At 44.4% G+C, this 18,904-nt stretch overlaps 1 protein-coding gene and 1 long non-coding RNA gene across 4 annotated transcripts in view; one reads left to right on the forward strand and one right to left on the reverse strand.

The window, feature by feature from the left end:
• BCL2L14 (BCL2 like 14) overlaps positions 1-16,582 on the reverse strand; it is a 37,337-nt gene extending 20,755 nt beyond the window's left edge. Inside the window, exons 1-2 of one of the 3 annotated variants that reach the window (XM_019451983.2) lie at positions 16,461-16,582; positions 14,467-14,521 (exon numbers count right to left, since the gene is read on the reverse strand). The gene's annotated coding sequence lies outside the window, so the exon portion shown is untranslated. Of the gene's footprint in view, positions 1-1,995; positions 2,222-12,799; positions 12,953-14,466; positions 14,522-16,460 lie in introns of those variants that run through there. The other 2 variants (XM_019451984.2, XM_019451982.2) reach the window with 2 other exon arrangements.
• A 32-nt stretch (positions 16,583-16,614) lies between these two features.
• Positions 16,615-17,658, forward strand: LOC109268614 (uncharacterized). The gene is made up of 2 exons (XR_002080711.2): positions 16,615-16,913; positions 17,116-17,658. It is a non-coding gene; the product is annotated as an uncharacterized LOC109268614 (long non-coding RNA).
• The last annotated feature ends 1,246 nt before the right edge of the window (positions 17,659-18,904 follow it).

The following is an 18,904-nucleotide window of genomic DNA, read 5'->3' on the forward strand; positions in this document are numbered from 1 at the left end:
TAAGGCTTGTTTTAAAGCAGGATTGCGTTAGTGTATCACCTGTTGGGTCCCTTCTGCTCTCAGCTATTCCTGTGGAAAGTAAAAGCCGCCCAACTTTTTATTTATTTTATTTTTGTTTTCAATATATGAAATTTATTGTCAAATTGGTTTCCATACAACACCCAGTGCTCATCCCAAAAGGTGCCCTCCTCAATACCCATCACCCACTTTCCCCTCCCTCCCACCCACCATCAACCCTCAGTTTATTCTCAGTTTTTAAGAGTCTCTTATGCTTTGGCTCTCTCCCACTATAACCTCTTTTTTTTTCTTTCCCTTCCCCTCCCCCATGGGTTTCTGTTAAGTTTCTCAGGATCCACATAAGAGAGAAAATATATGGTATCTGTCTTTCTCTGTATGAAAAGCCCAACTTTTGAATTTATGGAAACTCACACCATAAATATTCTGCATGTGGCCGGAAGGAAGCCCTGGGTGCCCCCCCCCACCCCCCGGCTGGTTCAGAGCCTGGACTGGGGGATTGGCTACACGGTAAGACCCGTGAGGCTTATTCTAACTCAGTGACTCAGGATCCTCAGCCCTGCTGCTCCACCCTCGGTCTATATCCACTCTCCTTATCCATAACAAACCACGGCAAACCTACTTTCACAAGCAAGGTCCGAGAGCGTTGGCCTCTCTTCCCTCTCTTACGGGTCCTCCCTCCCCTCACCCCTCCTAAATGGCCAAAGTCCCCCGGTGTCCCCTCTCCCTTTGGGAGCCCCTGCCCAGAGGGCTGTGTGGGCGGCACTGTATGTTCAGCTGCGAAGTCCGAAACTTCGGGAAGGTCCTTAGCTCTCATCACCAGACGGACACACTTCTGGGGATTTCTAGCGGTGGATTCACTGCTGAGGCTGGATTTCACTTCCCTCCCCGTGGCAGGTAACGGACAAGCACGTGTGCCTCTTGTGGTTCCGGCACGGAGGCTGCCGTGACTGGTGGCCGAAGCGAGCCTGACAGAATTGAGCTCAGTTTGCTGCGTGCGGGTCTGCCCGGTTCGAAGGCCAAGGCCGTGGAGGGCTCAGCCCACGAGCCTACTTCCACCAGCTCTGGATGTACAGATGAGGCCCGGGTGCCACGTGCACCTGTACACAGACACTCATCCCCCAGGGGGTTCCCAGACCTAACTGTCAGCTGAATTTTGTCTGGTTGCCTCGAGCCTTCCCTTCAGCACCCTGTGGCCCCTGTGCCCTTCAGAGGCTGTCTTTTCCTTCCTCCCTGAACTCCAGACAGCTTTATACCTCCATGCCTCTCCCCTGTTTGCCATCTCCGAGGAGGACACGTTTTGTAATCCTAATGGTGAAATGAGCTAAAAATATCTTCACTTCCCACAACAGAAGGGAACCTGAGAGACAGAGCCTTAGAGCACTTCAGCTATACAAAAGGACTGAGGCTCTAACAGGGCAGGGGGTGGGGGGTGGGGGTGGGCTCAGACAGGAGGGAGCTTTCTAGAGGGGAGGGAGAGGGATTTCCCATTTTACCTGGGCCTTGCCAGTGAGGGTCTGCCAGAGCTAGACCACGTTCCCACAAGGTGCCCAGGACCCTGGGCACAAACCCGGGGATTCCCGTCCTCAGCCCCCTCCCTGCTCTAGGAGACAGCACCTCCGTGGGCTCTTGGCCCCTGACCGGCTGTCACTCCATCATACACCTTGTCCTACAATGAGAGAGGACTGCATAGTGTTATACATGATCCAGCCAGTTACATATGCTTAACTGAGCTATTTCAAACCTTCTACAGCAAAGGAGAAATGAAAGAGAAACCTAATACTTCTTTCTCTCTCCTTTTTCTGGAAACCCCAACAAACTAGATTCTTCGCTGTCATTTGGCTTCCGAGTTTACATGTTAAGAACTTTTTAATAAACCCAGTAAACCTCTCCCCTGGTTGGATTTGCCTCCTTTAGCAAACCCAGGACTGAAAATCCAGACTGGGTCCTCCTGGGAACACTGGTGCCCCCTGGTGTTACCTGGGAACGCAGCTGTCAGTGGTTTTTCCTGCTTCAGGTCAGGTAGGCAGCAAGGTATTTCTGTACCTGAGTCTCTCTCCACAAAACTTAAGAGGAAACGTTCACCCAGTCTTCTTGGCTTCTCATTTAGGGAGGCTCATGTGACCCAAGATCCCATCTGACTGTAGCTGCTTCAGGTTTGGGACTAGTAAGGCTGAAGGGAGGCTTACGGAAGGACTACACTTCCTGGTTAAGCCCTGCCCCCAGCTTTTTAACTGAAGGAGGGGTTGACCTTTGCCCATGCAATTTGACTAAAAGTAGTTCTACCTCCTTTATCAAAAACTCTCACTGCCCTTTGGGGCAATTAGGTGGGTGTTTTCCTGATAGTTCTGCAAGTTCTTTACATTTCATCAGGTTAACAAATGTTTACTGACCACCTAATATGTACGTGGCAGCTATTGTAACGCATTTAATCTTAAAGACACTGAGAAGCAGGTGTTATGATTCCCATTTTACAGATGAGGAAACAGGCTCAGGGAAACACGATGTATTTTGCTAATGGTCCCTGCCAGTTGAGCTGAGATCCGAACCCTGGCTCTCCTAGCCTCACACTGTATCATGTTACTTCTCCTCTGTGACTCAAAGATTATATTTCAAATGGAACCACTGGCAAGGCTTTAAAGACTGACTCTAACCCCAGCCATAGAAGCCACAAAAACTCATTTTCCCCCACAATTTTATTTTATTACTAGTTTTTCAACGTTTATTTATTTTGAGAGATGAGTACAGAGAGAGAGAGAGAGGGGCGGGGGGGTGGGGCAGAGGATCCAAAGCAGGCTCCATGCAGAGCCCGATGCAGGGCTCAAACCCATGAACCATGAGATCATGACCTGAGCCAAAGCCTGATGCTTAACCAACTGAGCCACTCAGACGCTGCTCCCGACCCCCCTTTTTTTCACACTTTAAAGATAGAATTCCCTATGTATATGAAAGAAGACAGTTAAATATGATTTCACATTCTATCCAGATTCTTAACTGAAAGAGACATTTATGGCCATATGTGTGATCTTGAAACCTTGAGAGCTGGCCAGTAAAACAAGAAGGTGAAGGAAGTGTGAGGTGGGGAAAGAGGAATTAAGGCTAATTTCATAAAAGTGAAGGAAGAATTGGCCGTTTAGATGTTAGGCAAACAGGTCCATGAGAAACAAATGGACGGTGGTTATGGGAAAGTTAGTTCTATGGTGACAAAGTGAATTTTAACCAGAAAACTAATATTTATTGCACATAACGTGTGCTAGTTAGCCAACTTAAGGAGTATTAAAATATTAAGAATGGCTTTTCTTTTTCTTTTTTTTTCTTTTGAGAGAGAGAGAGAGAGAGAGAGTGCACATGCGTGCAGAAAGTGGGACAGAGGGAGAGAGAGAGAGAGAGAAAGAATCCCAAGCAGGCTCTATGCTCAGCGTGATGCCGGGCTCCATCCCAGGACCCTGGGATCATGACTTGAGCCAAAATCAAGAGTTGGACGTTCAAACAACTGAGCCACCCAGGAGCCCCTAGAATGGTTTTTCTTTAAAAAAAAAAAAACAAAAAAAAAACTTAGTCTTTTTTTTTTAAAGAATATTCATTTGAAACAGTTCAAGAGTCAACAATTGCATACCACCAATAACTAAGTCACATGGTACAGACTACAGTTGTTATTGGCGTTCAGAGTTACATAACTGAATGACACTGGCTTCAGAAACGACTTAGAATCCCACAAGGTCTTGGCAAGGTTAAGTACAAACACAAGGAAGGGGCAACTGGCACAAGGAGGCAGGCTCATTGAGGACAGAGAACGTCCATTAATCATTCAACCTGGCAACTCCCATAACAAGCTAGCACATAATAGGGATGGAACTCAAAACTTGTTATATATGAAAAAAAAACCCAACCCAACCCACATTTTTCCTGATTCTAAAAAAACACAGCGTTGTAGAACACTTGTAAAGTGTAAAATAGCATAGATAAAATAAAGACCATCATGATCCAGTCATTCAGTGATCAATGTTATTAAAAATGTGGCTTATTTCCTTCCCTCTATGATAATAACCTCTAGCTACCTCCCAAGCGTCTGCCCGGCCCTCTGCCCTTCCCTTTCTCACTGCTTCCAATTACGCACTTCTCCGAAGGCACCCTTGCAGCCGGCTGGACAAAATGACCTCTACCCTAAATAATCATATCCAACTGGACAAGAAATGGATGGTCTATGACCCAAGTTGGGCCAATTCAATTCCGTCTGCCTGAAATTTGGAATTGTGTTACAGAGAGTCTAGCTACCTGCACTGGGTGTTTCATTTGGGAGGTCGTGTTTGGGTCCTGTGCAGCAGAGGAGAAAAAGCTGGCAGGCAGAAAAAGCGAGGAAGGAACTAATCAGGAGAGAACTGGGGAGAAATAAGGAGAGAAGCAATAAGCAATAACTGAGAGCTCTCCACTGGCCACCTGGAGGCTGGGAGACTCCTCCCCCCCCCCCTTTTTTTTTTTACTCAGCTGATTTGAGTGTTTCTTTCAACCAGAAGGATTCCTGAACAAACACAATGTACATAGTTTTACATAGTTAAGACGTTATCATAGTTTTGCGGCTTGCTTTCTTTTTTTTTAAGTCGGCTCCACACCCACCGTGGGGCTTGACCTCATTCATGACCCTGAGATCAAGAGCCCCATGCTCTACCAACTGAGCCAGCCAGGCGCCCCTATGACTTGCTTTTTGCACTTAACGTCTATCATAAAGTTATCTCCCTACCAACAAACGTATTTTGTAAATAGGATATTCAAGTTTTATTTATTTATTTTGAGAGAGAGAGAGAGAAAGAGAGTGAGAGAGAGAGAGAAAACACGAGCAGGGGAGGGGCTGAGAGGGAGAGAGAGAGAATCCCAAGCTGGCTCTGTTGTGGTGCTCGAGCCCACGAACCATGAGATCGTGACCTAAGCCAAATCCAGAGTCAGACACTTAACCGACTGAGCCACCCAGGCGCCCTGTAAAGAGAATTTTTAATGGCTGTGTAAGTCCAGTGAATGGAAGCCCTAAGATTATTCAACCAGGCATTTTTAAAATGTCTATTTTCATGTGTTCACTGTTATAAATAATGTTGCAGAGTATAGTTTGCCCATATTTTTTGGCAAACTGTATCTTTGCCCATATTTTGTATTGTTTACTGAGGAATGAGTCCTAAGAGTTGAATTATTGGCAATGGATATTTTTGAAATTGTTATTTTTATTTTCAATTTGCATTAATCTTGGATTCTGGAATTTATTGAAATTATTGTGGGAAATATGTCTAAGGGAAAAATCCCTAAGTGTTTGGATGTATGAATAAAAAGCTCATCATCATGGGCACCTGGGTGGCTCAGTCGGTTAAGCGTGCAACCCTTGGTTTCGGCTCAGGTCGTGATCTCATGGCTCATGAGTTCGAGCCCCACATTGGTCTCCACGCTGACAGCATGGAGCCTGCCTGGGATTCTCTTTCTCCTTCTCTCTCTGACCCTCCTCTCTCTGTCTCCCAAAATAAATAAACTTAAAACATTTTTTTAAATAAATAAAAGTGAAAAAAAAATAGCTCATCCTCAGGAAAACTTTGGGGTTTTTGCCCATCTTTGTGAGTATAGAGTGACTATCAAATAAGAGTTGAAAGTCCAGATGTACAGATTTTAGAGTGGATAACATACTTCTCTGGGGCTCTGACTCTCATTCTTATTTCAATCTCAATGATGCAACTGAATGAAATATGTCTCCTTTGTTAAATTCATGCCTATTTTATTATTTTTGGTGCTACTGTAAATGGGATATTGTAAATGGGATTGTTTTTTTTTTAATTTTCTTTTTTCAATAGTTAACGTTAGTATGTAGAAATGCAGCCGATTTTTGTATATTGAGTTTTGTATCTGAAACTTTATTGAATTCCTTTATTAGGTCTAACATGTTTTTGTTTGCTTAGGTTTATTTATTTTGGGGGAGATGGCAAGTGAGAAAGGGAGGGGCAGAGAGAGAGGCAGAGAGAATGCCAAGCGGGCTTTGCACTGTCAACAGAGCCTCATAAGGGGCTCGAACTCACGAACCATGAGATCAAGACCTGAGCTGAGATTAAGTCAGACATCCAACTGACTGAGCCACCCAGGTACCCCTCTAACGGGCTGTGTGTGTGAGTGTGCGTGTGTGTGTGTGTGTGTGTGTGTGTGTGTGTGTGTGTATTAGGCTTATAATATGTCATCTACAAACAGGGGCAATTTTACTTCTTCTTTTCTTATTTGGATACCTTTGATTTTTTCTTCTTCTTGCCTAATTGCTCTGGCTAGGACTTTGAGTATTATGTTGAATAGAAGTGGCTAGAGTGCGTATCCTTGTCTTATTCCTGATCTTAGGGGAAAAGCTTTCGGTTTTCACCATTGAGTATGATGTTAGCTGTGGGTTTGTCATATTTGTCCTTTATAATGTTGAGGCATGTTCCTTATGTACCCAATCTGTTGAGAGTTTTCATCATGAAAGAAATCGAATTTTGTCCAATGTTTTCTCTTCATCTACTGAGATGATTGTATGCTTTTTATCTTTCATTTTGTTATCTGGTGCGTCACATTGATTTGTGGGTGTTGAACTATTCTGGCATCCCTGGAAGAAATCCTACTTGGTTATAGTGTATTGATTCTTTAAATGCATTGCTGAATTTGTTTTGCTAATATTTTTTTGAGGGTTTTGCATCTATGTTCATCAGGAATATTGGCCTTTAATCTTCTTTTCTTGTAGTGTTCTTGTCTGGTTTTGGTATTAGGGTAATGTTGGTATTATAAAATGAGTTTGGAAGTGTCTCCTTGTCTTTTCTTTTTTGGGAGACTGAGAAGGATTGGTATTAATTCTTCTTTAAATGTTTAGTACAATTTACCAAAGAAGCCATCTTCATTATCTTTGCTGGGAGGTTTTTGAGTACTGACTCAATCTCTGTAAGAATGGCTATTGGTTGGGGCACCTGGGTGGCTCAGTCAGTTGAGCGTCCGACTTCGGCTCAGGTCATGATCTCACGGTTGGTGGGTTCGAGCCCCGTGTCGGGCTCTGTGCTGACAGCTCAGAGCCTGGAGCCTGCTTCTGATTCTGTGCTCCCCCTCTCTCTCCACCCCACCCCTGCTGTACTCTGTCTCTCTCTGTCTTTCAAAAACGAATAAACATTAAAAAAAAATTTTTTTAAAAAGAATGGCTATTGGTTGTCCCCCAAACCTTTGTGATTATCCATGCTCTGTTCTTAGTGGCTCCCAGAACTTGAAGGTGTGCCAAAACCTGTCAGTGTCTCAAAGGGGAGAATCATAGTTTGCATCTAGATTGGACGCCAAACCCTCTGGCAGCAGCTGGGAAAGTATATAATTAGGGCCCTTCCAGTAGAAATTGGGAGATGGGCTTTTTTGCCTGCCTCCCTCTACACTGGACCTAAGTATATGTCTGTGAAGGTGGGCTGTTGGCTATAGTTCTATGGGATTTGTGAGTGCAAGGCCTGTTGGCTTTCAGAACCAAGTGATCTGGGGGCCTGTCCTTTCGTGGCATCTGCAAAAGCTAGGGTGCCAGCCATGTGTGCAAGTTCCTTCGAGAGAGATACTGGTGATTTGGAGTGGGCTAAAGGGAGAAGGCAGAGGCAAGCCGTGTTAGCTATCAGAGCGGGGTGATTTGGCAGCCCAGCCCTCAGGCGGCAGCCTTAAAAGTTGGGGCCCTAGATGTGTTGACAAGACCCTTCCAAGGAGATACCAACAACTTGGTTTTATTATTGGAGCTGGTAGGAGCGAGAAGGCGGGGGAAGTGCCCACCAGCTCTTTCAGGCTCCAGGAAGGATTGCAGTTCGCACTTAGATGTGTGCTAATTAGAAGCAAGACCCTCAGGCAGCAGATAGTAAAGTGTGCACTCACTCTCCTGGGTGAGACTCAGAGATGAGAATTTGTGCCTGTTCCCTCTGCTCTGAGCCCCAGGGCATAGTCACAGAAAGTACTTGCAGGTCTGTTAACAACTGCTTCTTTGTTTGCTATAGTTGTGTAGATGTACTGTTGTTCTCTTAAGATGCTATGTAAGCCCCAAGTTCTAGCCACCCTTTTGAGTTACTCATCACTGAGTTTCTCCCATGTGTATGTAAGCTGTATGTGTTAATAAACTTGGCTTTGTTTTTCTGTTGTGAATCTCCCTTTGTCTAATTTACAGGCTCCCAGTGGAAGTACCCAGGAGGCCAAAGAAAGGGTTTTTTTTTCCCTCCTGTACACCTGCAAGGAGATGCTGTAAGTTGGGGTTAGAATGTCTGAGCGAAGACAAACCAAAAGAATTGAGGTGCTGTTTTGGGGGTCTTGCTATGACTAGAGGGAAGATGGATGGTGCTTTTGGAACAGGGATCACAGTGGCACAGAAGCAGAGTATAGTTGTGACAGCACGTTTACACTACTGTGGCTTTTGCTAAACACTCCTGATAAACAAGGAGAACCTCATACTTGGTGCTAATGTCATCACTCAAGTCAAAGGAGGCAATGGTGATAAATTTTGCTTACACTTGACTCTTGCACTTGGCAGACAAGAACTGGTTAGTCTCCTAGAAGCAATGGGAACCCTGGGAGAAAGAATTAATGTTGACCTTGGTGTAGAATTTGTGATCATGAAGATAGAAATCTGGCCTAGCCAAACATTGCCTTGTAGGCTGAAGAGAGGCAGGTTTTCATGGCCACAGGCTCCCACAGGCGTAAGGATGACATCTGTAATTTACCCAGACTTTATCAATGATTCCCTCAGCTATGGAATAGGTACTTGTTGTTATACCCATGTTACAGATGAGGATTTTGATGGCACAGGGAAACTGAGAAAAAGTGCCTAGTGTAACACGACCAGTGTGGCAATGTCGGGATTTGAGGAAGCCTAGACCACCAGGCTTCAGAGTTCAGGAAACGAACCACCAAAATTGACTGTCTTCTTAATACTTATTGTGTGGATCTATCCCTGATCATCGATGCTTTTCAATCATCTTTTTGATTTTCTGGACTCACTTTTACTGCTGTTGAGCTTGGTATACAGAACAAGAAGATTGGTGTAGATGAAAACACGAAGGTTTTGAAGTGGATGAAAAGATATTATTGGATATCCTTTCAATGGAATGCTGGAACCTTTGGACATTATTTGATTTTACAGATGTGTGCGTCTTTGCTTGCTTCTGATGGGGTTATTTTACAACTCTGTAGAGACAAAAGCTGACTTACAGGAGACTGATAGTAATACAAAGTGTTCCTTCCATTAAAATGCAGATGGGCTCCTGTGGAATGGGGTTGTTAATTGTCCTGTGGATATTGACCTGTTTTTCCAGTTTGCCTCTATTTGTCAATTTATTCCAGCATTAAAAAAAAATTTTTTTTATGTTGATTTTTGAGAGAGAGAGAGGGAGAGAACATGAGTGGGGAGGGACAGAGAGAGGGAGACACAGAATCCGAAGCAGGTTCCAGGCTTTGAGCTGTCAGCACAGAGCCCGATGCGGGGCTTGAACCCATGAACCATGAGATCAGGACATGAGCCAAAGTCAGACGCTTAACTGACTGAGCCACCTAGGAGCCCCTGTTCCAGCATTTCTTAACTGACTATAAATGCGTGGTAGTTTAAGTTCTCTTTTGAACTGGTTGTAGTATTATACCAGTCCCACCACCCATTAATGAGGTAAATAAAATATTTGACACATATTCTTTTGTATTATGTGGAAGTTGAAGAAAGATTCTCTATGACCACATTCTAGCCAGGCTCCTCTGAGCCCTTTTTTTGACTAGGCCTCAACCTTGGCCTATAAAGACTTGAGTGAAACACTAACATAATTGCCAACAGCATATGGCCACATCCCAACAATGACCTTAGCTAGGCCCCCTTAAACTGCCTGCCCGAGAAAACTCAAGGATCACAAAAGAACTTAGTTTGTTCGAGACAGCACCTGAGCCCTGGGCCCCTGTCTGCCAGTGTCTGTGGGAGGGCAGGAGCCTAACAGACCCAGATGGTTTCACATGGACTAGACCTCCTTTCTTGTAATTTTTCACTCTGTTCTGCTCTCTGGGTCTCTACTCCATTCTCCCTTTATTTTTTTTTCTTTCTTTTTTTTTTTTTTTAAACATTTATTTATTTTTGAGACAGAGAGAGACAGAGCATGAACGGGGGAGGGGCAGAGAGAGAGGGAGACACAGAATCGGAAGCAGGCTCCAGGCTCTGAGCCATCAGCCCAGAGCCCGACGCGGGGCTCGAACTCACGGACCGTGAGATCGTGACCTGAGCTGAAGTCGGATGCTCAACCGACTGAGCCACCCAGGCGCCCCTCCATTCTCCCTTTAAAATACACATTCACCCTGTGCAAATCCAAGCTTAGTTCAGTTCACGGTAGACTCTTTTCCCTATTGCGGAGTACATCACTATTTAAAATCTCCTTACCACTTTACCTAGGGCCCAGCTTTGTTTATTTTACCTTTGAAAAAATTATCTCCTAACATTGGTTAAAATCACTTAATTCTCTGCACTTCATGTTCCTTTCAGATTCCTCTTTAATTGTCTAATTGATTGAGAGGCATTGGGATAGAGGTCTCAAGGTTCTGGTATTGGTTGTTTTTAATGGCTTAGTTAATAACTCATTTACAAATAATATAGTACCATAAGGGCTCAGGCTGTGTAGGCAAAGAGTTTGGAGCTGAATCCTGATTCTGCCTCTTATTGGGTAAGTAGAAGGGAATGATCTGGAGAAGGAAGCAAAGGGAAGACATTTGATTTTGAGGTCAAAAGGAAGTCCTTACATGAGCTCTCACTTTAAAAAAACACACATAGGGGCCTCTGGGAGGCTCAGTCAGTTAAGCGACCAACCGACTCTTGATTTCAGCTCAGGTCATGATCTCACAGATCAGGTTTGAGCCCTACATTGGGCTCTATGCTGACAGTGCAGAGCCTGCTTGGGATTCTCTGTCTCCCGCTCTCTCTTGCCCTCCTTGTTCTCTCTCTCTTTCTAGAAACAAATTAACATTAATGGGGCTCAGTGGGTGGGTGGCTCAGTCAGTTGGGCGTCCGACTTCGGCTCAGGTCATGATCTTGTGGTTCGTGATTTCAAGCCCCGCGTCGGGCTCTGTGCTGACAGCTCAGAGCCTGGAGCCTGCTTTGGATTCTGTGTCTCCCTCTCTCTCTGCCCCTCCCCTACTTGTGCTCTGTCTCTCTCTGCCTATCAAAAATTTAAAAAAAAGTAAAAAAAAAAAAAAAAAAGATGAACACATATAAAAGGTGTCCAAAAGAGGTATTAAAAAATTATTCTGTCACTTGTTAAAATGATAAGGTAGACAAAATTCAGGACTAGGTACTGAGGTTCTGCAGTAGGGCAGGGACATTGGGCTTAGCTCTTAATTTAACAACAGGCAAAGTGGGACTTCCTAATGGAAGGGGTCAGTGGATAGAAAATTGCCAAGAAGAAGAATCACGAATAAGGGGGAATCTGGCTAACCCGACCTGATAGGGTTCTTGCTGGAGGCAGGTCAGGGCAGCCAGACATTCCCTGGGGGATGGCGGGGAAGGAAGAATCTGGTCAGATATCAAGGGGGATCTTCTATCAAGGGTGGGAGATTCTGGCTAAACCGACCTGAAAGGATTCTTGCTACAACTGGACTCTGGGAGAGCATACCCAAGGATGGGGCCCTCAACGGGCTCAGAGGAGCCTGGCTGAATGAAATTCAGGCAAGAAGAGAGTCTTTGTCAGTGGCTAGGACAGAGAGCAAATACAAAAGAGGGGAACTGGCCTGGAGTGAGGGTCAGTCTCTGCTGAGGTCCTTGAAAATATGAATGACAGAAGAAAGGATTTTTTTTTTTTTTTTTTTTTTTAAGATTCATTTCCAACAACAGAAGGGAGAAAGAAGACCGGACCACTCTGGTTCAATTGGACTTCTCTCTTCTCTTACCAAGGAAAACAGTCTCAGTTGGAAGGGTCTGAGGCAAGCTGAAGTTTTCAGTCAAGAGGAGATGACAGAGGTGTGTTCAACAGGGCAGGGAGACGCAGGGCCAGTGTTGAGTGGAGCCTGATGCCTGGAGATGATTTGTGTAGTTTTCAGGGAGCTGGCATGCCTCCCAAAGCTTCACCTGTGGTAATTCCCTGCCAAATCCTACACCGCGTTAGTAAAAGGATGATTTGTGAGCTGTTAGAATGGGGGCTTCTGCGTGTTCGCTGAGAGGCCATCAGGGCAGACTCATCCCATCTCCCACGGGGCAGGGGGTTGTCTTTGATGAAGTGCACGTTTGCTCCAGCACGGTTTTTGACAAAGATGCTCGTGAGACGCATGTGAACAAGTTGGAGAATTGCAGTCTCGATGACGTTGTAATTGCAAAACTTTCTGGATATGTTTATACTCATTTATACTTGAAGCGTGTGCTGATGCAATGAAGGGCCTGATCTCTCTGGGTCATTTTCCTTTTTTTAAAAAAAGCTTGCTTATTTATTTTTTGAGAGAGATACAGAGTGAGTGGAGGAGGGGCACAGAGAGGGAGACAGAGACAGAGAGAATCCCAAGCATGCTCCACACTGTCAGCACAGAGCCCCACGTAGGGCTCTAACCCAGGAACCACGAGAACATGATCTCAGCCAAAATCAAGAGTCAGACACTCAACCTACTGAGCCACCCATGTGCCCCAAGATCGTTTTCTTTTTCATCTCCTTTCTTCCCTAAGTGTCTGAGCTTGGGCAGATCGCTAAACTTCTCTGGCCTTTCAATATTATGTAAAAAAATGCCTCAATCTATGTATGACTACCTGAATAATTGGTTCATATATGCCTAGAGGGATATAATTTACCTCTGAGTTCTGTCCTTGATTCTGTTTGACGTTTTTTGTGATTGACTTAGATAATGGCAAGTTTCTAGATGATGCAAAGAGGTGGGAAAGCATATGAATGAGTTCTGGCCCCAGAATCGAACAATCTTGGATATGAACCTTGGGTCTGTCACTTCCCGATTGGATGTTGAGCAAGTCTCTTAACTTCACTAGCCTTGGTTTTCTTTTCCCTTAAATGAGAACGATAGTAACAACAACAACAATCACAAAAGACTTCGTGTAAAGACAAAACTACTATAGAAGATACTACATGAAACACATTTAGTTAATGAATCCTCCACTAACCATTAGCTGTTCATGTTATATTATTACTAAGCTGGGAACAGGAACGTTGGATAACATATCATGTTTCAGAATTATTGTAGGGTGAAACCAGGAGCTACTACCGAGAATCTAAAAGGCTTATGAACAACCCAGCATCTGGGATTCACTAATCCACTGCATGCGAACAGAATGGGAATGACCTGGTTTAAGAGCAGCTCCTGTCAAAAGCCTTTTAGGGGCTTTAGGTGACTGCTAGCTCAGAATGAATTGATGTGGCATGGCATCCAAGAAAGCTGATGTCTTAGGCTGGGTGAATGGGAGGGCAAAAGAAGCTACAGTTTAACAGTATTCTCACCCTAGTAAGGGAGAGCATGCCCACAGAGCTGTGCTCAGTTCTGCCCTTGTGTTTTTAACAAATGTTTATTTATTTATTGAGAGAAAGAGCACGAATGGGGGCAGGGCAGAGAGAGAGAGAGAGAGAGAGAGGGAGAGGGAGAGGGAGAATCCTAAGCAGGCTCCACGCTGCCAGCGCAGAGCCCAGTGCGGGGCTCGATCCCATGAACTGGGAGATCTTTACCTGGGCCCAAATCAAGAGTTGGATGCTCATCCGGCTGAGCCACCCGGGTGCCCTGCTCTTCTGTTTTTTATTGAAGAAGTAAGGTAGGAAGCTAGACTACCTGAGTTCAAATCCTTGCTCAATGAACTCGGGCAAGATATTTGATCTCTCTGTGCCTCCATTTTCTCATCTGTAAAATGGGAATAATAAAACTTGTACTTATCTCATAGGGCTGCTGTGAGGAGTCCATGGGATGTAAAAGTAAATATGTCATGCTTCCAAAGGTGTCTGGCTCATAGTAACTGCCAGTCTAAGAAGGACATTGTCAGTATCCCAACATGACACAGTCAGAATGGTGAGGGGTGCAGAATCAGTGTGACAGGCAGAATAGTGAATGGATTATCCTCCTCTTATCCCCCTACCTCCTGTCCCAAACACATATGCCACTCCCTTGATATAGGCAGGGCTTCACAGGTTTGGACTGTTGCCTAAATTGGAATGCTCAAGCTCACACCCTATCGGGTCTCTAGCACCAGACGTTAGAGATCATTTAGTTTAGGGCCCTCATTTAAAATATGCTCAAGGTCAAGTAGGAAGTTGAGAGCCGAGGTCCTCAAGCCCATGCCCTCTGCTTGTTTCACTCCCCACCTGCCTCCTTCCCTCCATCTGCTTGTCAAAGTCTTGCAAGCCCCAGCTCAACTCCCACCTCTTCTTAGAAGTCTTTTTTCAGATCCCCCAAGGTGAACTGGTCTACACTTTCCCCATAGCTACACCATGGCAAGCTCTGAACATTTTTTATAATACTTACCAGTCTTCTTGGTATTAGAATTCACCATCCATGCTTCTGTCTTCGCCCGGTTTGCCTGAAGAACAAAGAGACAATTTACTCACTTTGCATGGGCACTGTGTTCTGCTTACGTCAAGGCCATCATGAAACGCTCATTGACTTGATTATTAAGGTTGTGTAATGTGGACCATTTATCCTAGAAGAGAGAAGATTTAGCAGAATGGAACTGGGCCTCATGGGGAGGAAGGATTAGATTTAGCTGCTCCGTTCCAGAGAACAGAACGAGGACAAGCAGTAGAAGTCACCAGGGTGCAGATCTGATCTGTTTGGTTGGAGAGAATCCTTCACAGGACAGGCTTTTATTTATTTATTTGTTTGTTTGTTTATTTATTTATTTATTTATTTATTTATTTATTTATTTAAGTTTATTCATTGAGAGAGAGAGAGAGAGAGAGAGAGAGAGAGAGAGAGAGAGAGAACATGCACCGGGGAGGGGCAGAGAGAGAGGAAGAGAGAGAAGAGAGAGAATCCCAAGCAGGAATCCCAAGAGAGCCCGGCAGGGGGCTCCATCTCATGAAAACAGGAGATCATGAGCTGAGCCAAAACCAAGAGCTGGACATTTAACCGACTGAGCCACCCATGTGCCCCATGACAATCCTTGAATAAGGAGATGGGTGTCTCATGAGAAGTGAGATTCCATCAGTGAAATTGTTCAAGCAGAAGCGTCATGACCGCCGTCGGGGATGAGGAAGACAGGAATATAGGATACATCCCTGAGATTCCCTGTTGGCTCTCTGTGTTTCAACATCATAAAGATCTTGGTGCCATGTTAGGGTCGACGTGTAGTCGTCAGAGACACAGTATTATGAGGGGTGCACTAACAGGTTTGAGACCGAGTCCAGCAGACCTGCGCCCATGTACAGTTGGGTCTCAACTTGGCTCTCACCAGTCCAGTGTGCAGAAGGGACGGTACCTCCACAAAAAGCCAGCTCCTTTCCCCACTCCCTGTGTTGCTTGCAATATGCCCTCCCTCACCTTTCCCCGTTCTGCTCATTTCTGTCCTGTGCACCTGCAAGGTCAACTTCATGCTGAATTTTACTACAGTGAAAAGTCCTGAGTGTCTCACAGTTGTGTGCTGAAACCTCTCAGCTTAGCCTCGGGGTGTAGTGTTATATTCAAACCTTTTCGAGCATTTCCACATAAAGGCCCTGAATCCATCTTTTCTAGGCTCTTAGCCTTGGAGCTATAGTTTTTCTATTTCTTCTGGCCATTCCATTCCATTTTCAAAGTATGGGTCTAGCTGTTACTTTTCTGGCTGGGTCCCAGGTAGACTTTTGTAAGCTTCCAGCCACAACCTTTCCATTTTCATGGGCTTGTCACCGTCAAGTAGGCACCCCTCTGGTATTGCTCTCAGGATCCCGTTTTCCCCATTTTGGGGACTCCCATCTAAGACTCTCCCCAACTGCTGCATACCCAGGTGTTGATTGTGATCTCCCATTGACCCCTCTCCCCCAAGGTCTACCTAGTTTTCTTTACAACACGGTTTGGCTTCCTACCCATGGCCCTGAGTTCCTCTGGCATCTAGCCTCGTTCGTAAGGTTCTCGCTCAGACGGTTCAGGTCAGTAGAATATCCACCATTCATCAGCCTGGTACGTTTGCAATCTCCAAAGTATCTACCTTCATAACGTTCATTTCTAGGTAATATCAAACTTAAGAGTGGGTTCTATTTCAAAAGTTCATTTGTTTTTTTTTATTTTAAAATTTTTATTTATTATTTATTTGTTTATTTATTTATTTATTTAGAGAGCATGTAAACATGGGGAGAGGCAGAGGGAGAGAGAGAGAGAGAGAGAGAGAGAGAAAATCCCAAGCAGGCTCCCTGCTCAGTGTGAAGCCGGATGTGGGGCTTCATCTGATGACTCTGGGATTATGACCTGAGCCAAAATCAAGAGTCAGATGCTCAACCCAGGCGCCTCTCAAAAGTTCATGTGTAAAGGACTTGTTTAGAACTCACATTTTTTTCCTTGCCGTAATGTTCTTCATGGTGGTTAGTTTTGCCAGGCCAGTCCAGGAGAACCCATCTAACCTTCAGGATTAGGCTGGACTGCCAGGACCACAGAATGATTAGGAGTAATAATAGTTGAACAGAATACAGTTATGGAATAGAACAGTGTTTCTATGGGGAAATATTTTCAGAGTTCTAACTAAGAATGCTGGGATTCCTTTAACTGCCCGCAGTTTGCACCCTTAGTAAAAGAAAACAGAGCCACTGCAATTTAGGGAGGGGTTACTCTGCACCAGGCGGGGTAAACTCATTATGTGACTTATATGGTTTCATCCTCATGTCAACACTAATGGAGAGTGGTGTTGGTACTGCTATTAATCCACCTTTTGAAGATGAGGGAATGGAGGCCAAAAGAACTGATCTCAGTGACTTTGGACAGGAATTCTGGTAAAATAAAATCTGGTGAGTGCTAGGAAAGGCACAGGGATTCCAGAGGACGGAAGGGGTGAGAAGAGAATCAGATGGGGCGACAGAGGGAGTAAAGGTTGAGTCAGGGCTGGGGAAGGTGGAGGCAAGTGGCTGTGGACATGACAGGCAGATTGGCTCCGAGTAGGACGGTTATAGACAATATATATTCTCTTCCCCTGTGACATGTCTTTGGCAGACCCTGTTGGAAGGTGCTTGAAACAACAGAGAATAGCCACGGTCTGCCTATGAGAAGGAAGAGTGGCAATAGTTAGTTTCAGTCCTGGAGGAGATCCAGCATGATGTGGGGGAGCCCTTCATGGCCCCAGCTGTTCATTACCCCCTGTGCCCGTGTGCCTATGACTTTGTGCCCTCCCTTCAAGACTAGGATGCTCTGCCTTGTCCTTCGATTCTGGGCTAAGTTGTGTACCTTGCTTCAACCCTTACAATATGAAAGTCAGGACTGAAGCCCAGGCTTGGGGGACTTTTGTCCATTAGAGCTTGCTTTCTTGTACACACTGCATAGTAGCCATAACGACATGTCCAGGCCCGCCTGATGAGGCTGAGAGATACATGGAATGGAGTCCCAGCTGACCCAGAGGGATCCTGCCTTGATCAGCTAAACCCCACACATGAGCGAGGCCAGCTAAGATCAACAGAGCCACCTGGTCTATATCAGCTGAACCTTGCAGACTTCTGAAAAATAAGTGGTTTTATTTAATTAAACAAATCAAACTTTTAATTTTGAAATCCATGTAGATTTACATGCACTTGTAAGAAATAAAGATCCCATAAAAAAAAAAAAAAAAGATCCCATGCACCCTTTATCCAGTTTTCCTCAATGGTAACATCATGCAAAACTATAGTACAGTATCATAACCAGGATAGTGACATTGGCAGAGTCAAGATACAAAATACTTTCATCAGCATAAGGATCCCTCATGTTGCTATTTATGACTACATTCCCTTCCCTTTTGCTCCCACCCTCTCCGTAACCCCTGGAAACCCCCAATCTATCCTCTGTTTCTATTATTTTGTCATTTCAAGGATGTTATATGAATGAAATCATATAGGATGTAACCATTTGGAATTGGCTTTTTTTTTTTTTCACTGCATAATTCACTGGAGATATATACCTATGTTATCACATCTGTCAATAGTTTATTATCTTTTACTGCTGAGTAAAGTGTTCCAAGGTATGGATGTACTACATTTGTTTAACCATTCATCCATTGAAGGACATCTGGGTTGTTTCTAGTTTGGAGCTGTCATGAATAAAGCTGCTACAAACATCGGTGTACTATTTTTGTGTAAATGTAAGTCTTCATGTCTCTGAGATAAATGCTCAGGTGCTCAATTTCTGGGTCATAATGGCAGTTGCATGATTAGTTAAAAAAAAAAAGACCCTGCCAAATCCTACCCTTTTACATTACCACCAGCAATGTATTGGTGACCTATTTTCTCTGCATCTTTGTCAGGATTTGGTGTTTATTGTTGCTACTTTTTATGTTTGCCATTCTGGTAGGTAGGTCATGACTTCTTATAGTGGTTTCAGTGTGTATTTCACGGATGAGGCTGAGAGATACATGGAATGGAGTCCCAGCTGACACAGAGGGATCCCAGCCTTGATCAGCTAAACCCCACACAGAGGGAGGCCAGCCAAGATCAACAGAGCCACCTGGTCTATACTAGCTGAACCTTGCAGACTTCTGAAAAATAAGTGGCTAATAATGAAGAACATCTTTTCATGTGCTTATTTGTCACCTGTATATCTGCTCTGGTGAAATGTCTCTGTGTGTGTTTTGTCTGTGTTCTAACTGGATTGTTTGCTTTTTTTTACTGTTGAATTTTGAGAGTTCTTAATATATTCTAGATACTCATCTGGTTTTCACATATTTCTCTCCTACTCTGTACCTTGTCTTGTTATCTTCACAAGGTCTTCCACAGAGCAAATGTTTTAAATTTCGATGAAGTCCAATTTATTAGCT

The sequence above is a fragment of the Panthera pardus genome, unplaced genomic scaffold (genome assembly GCF_024362965.1).
Source record: "Panthera pardus isolate Hobbes unplaced genomic scaffold, ASM2436296v1 HiC_scaffold_6, whole genome shotgun sequence".
NCBI classification, from domain to species: Eukaryota; Metazoa; Chordata; class Mammalia; order Carnivora; family Felidae; genus Panthera; species Panthera pardus.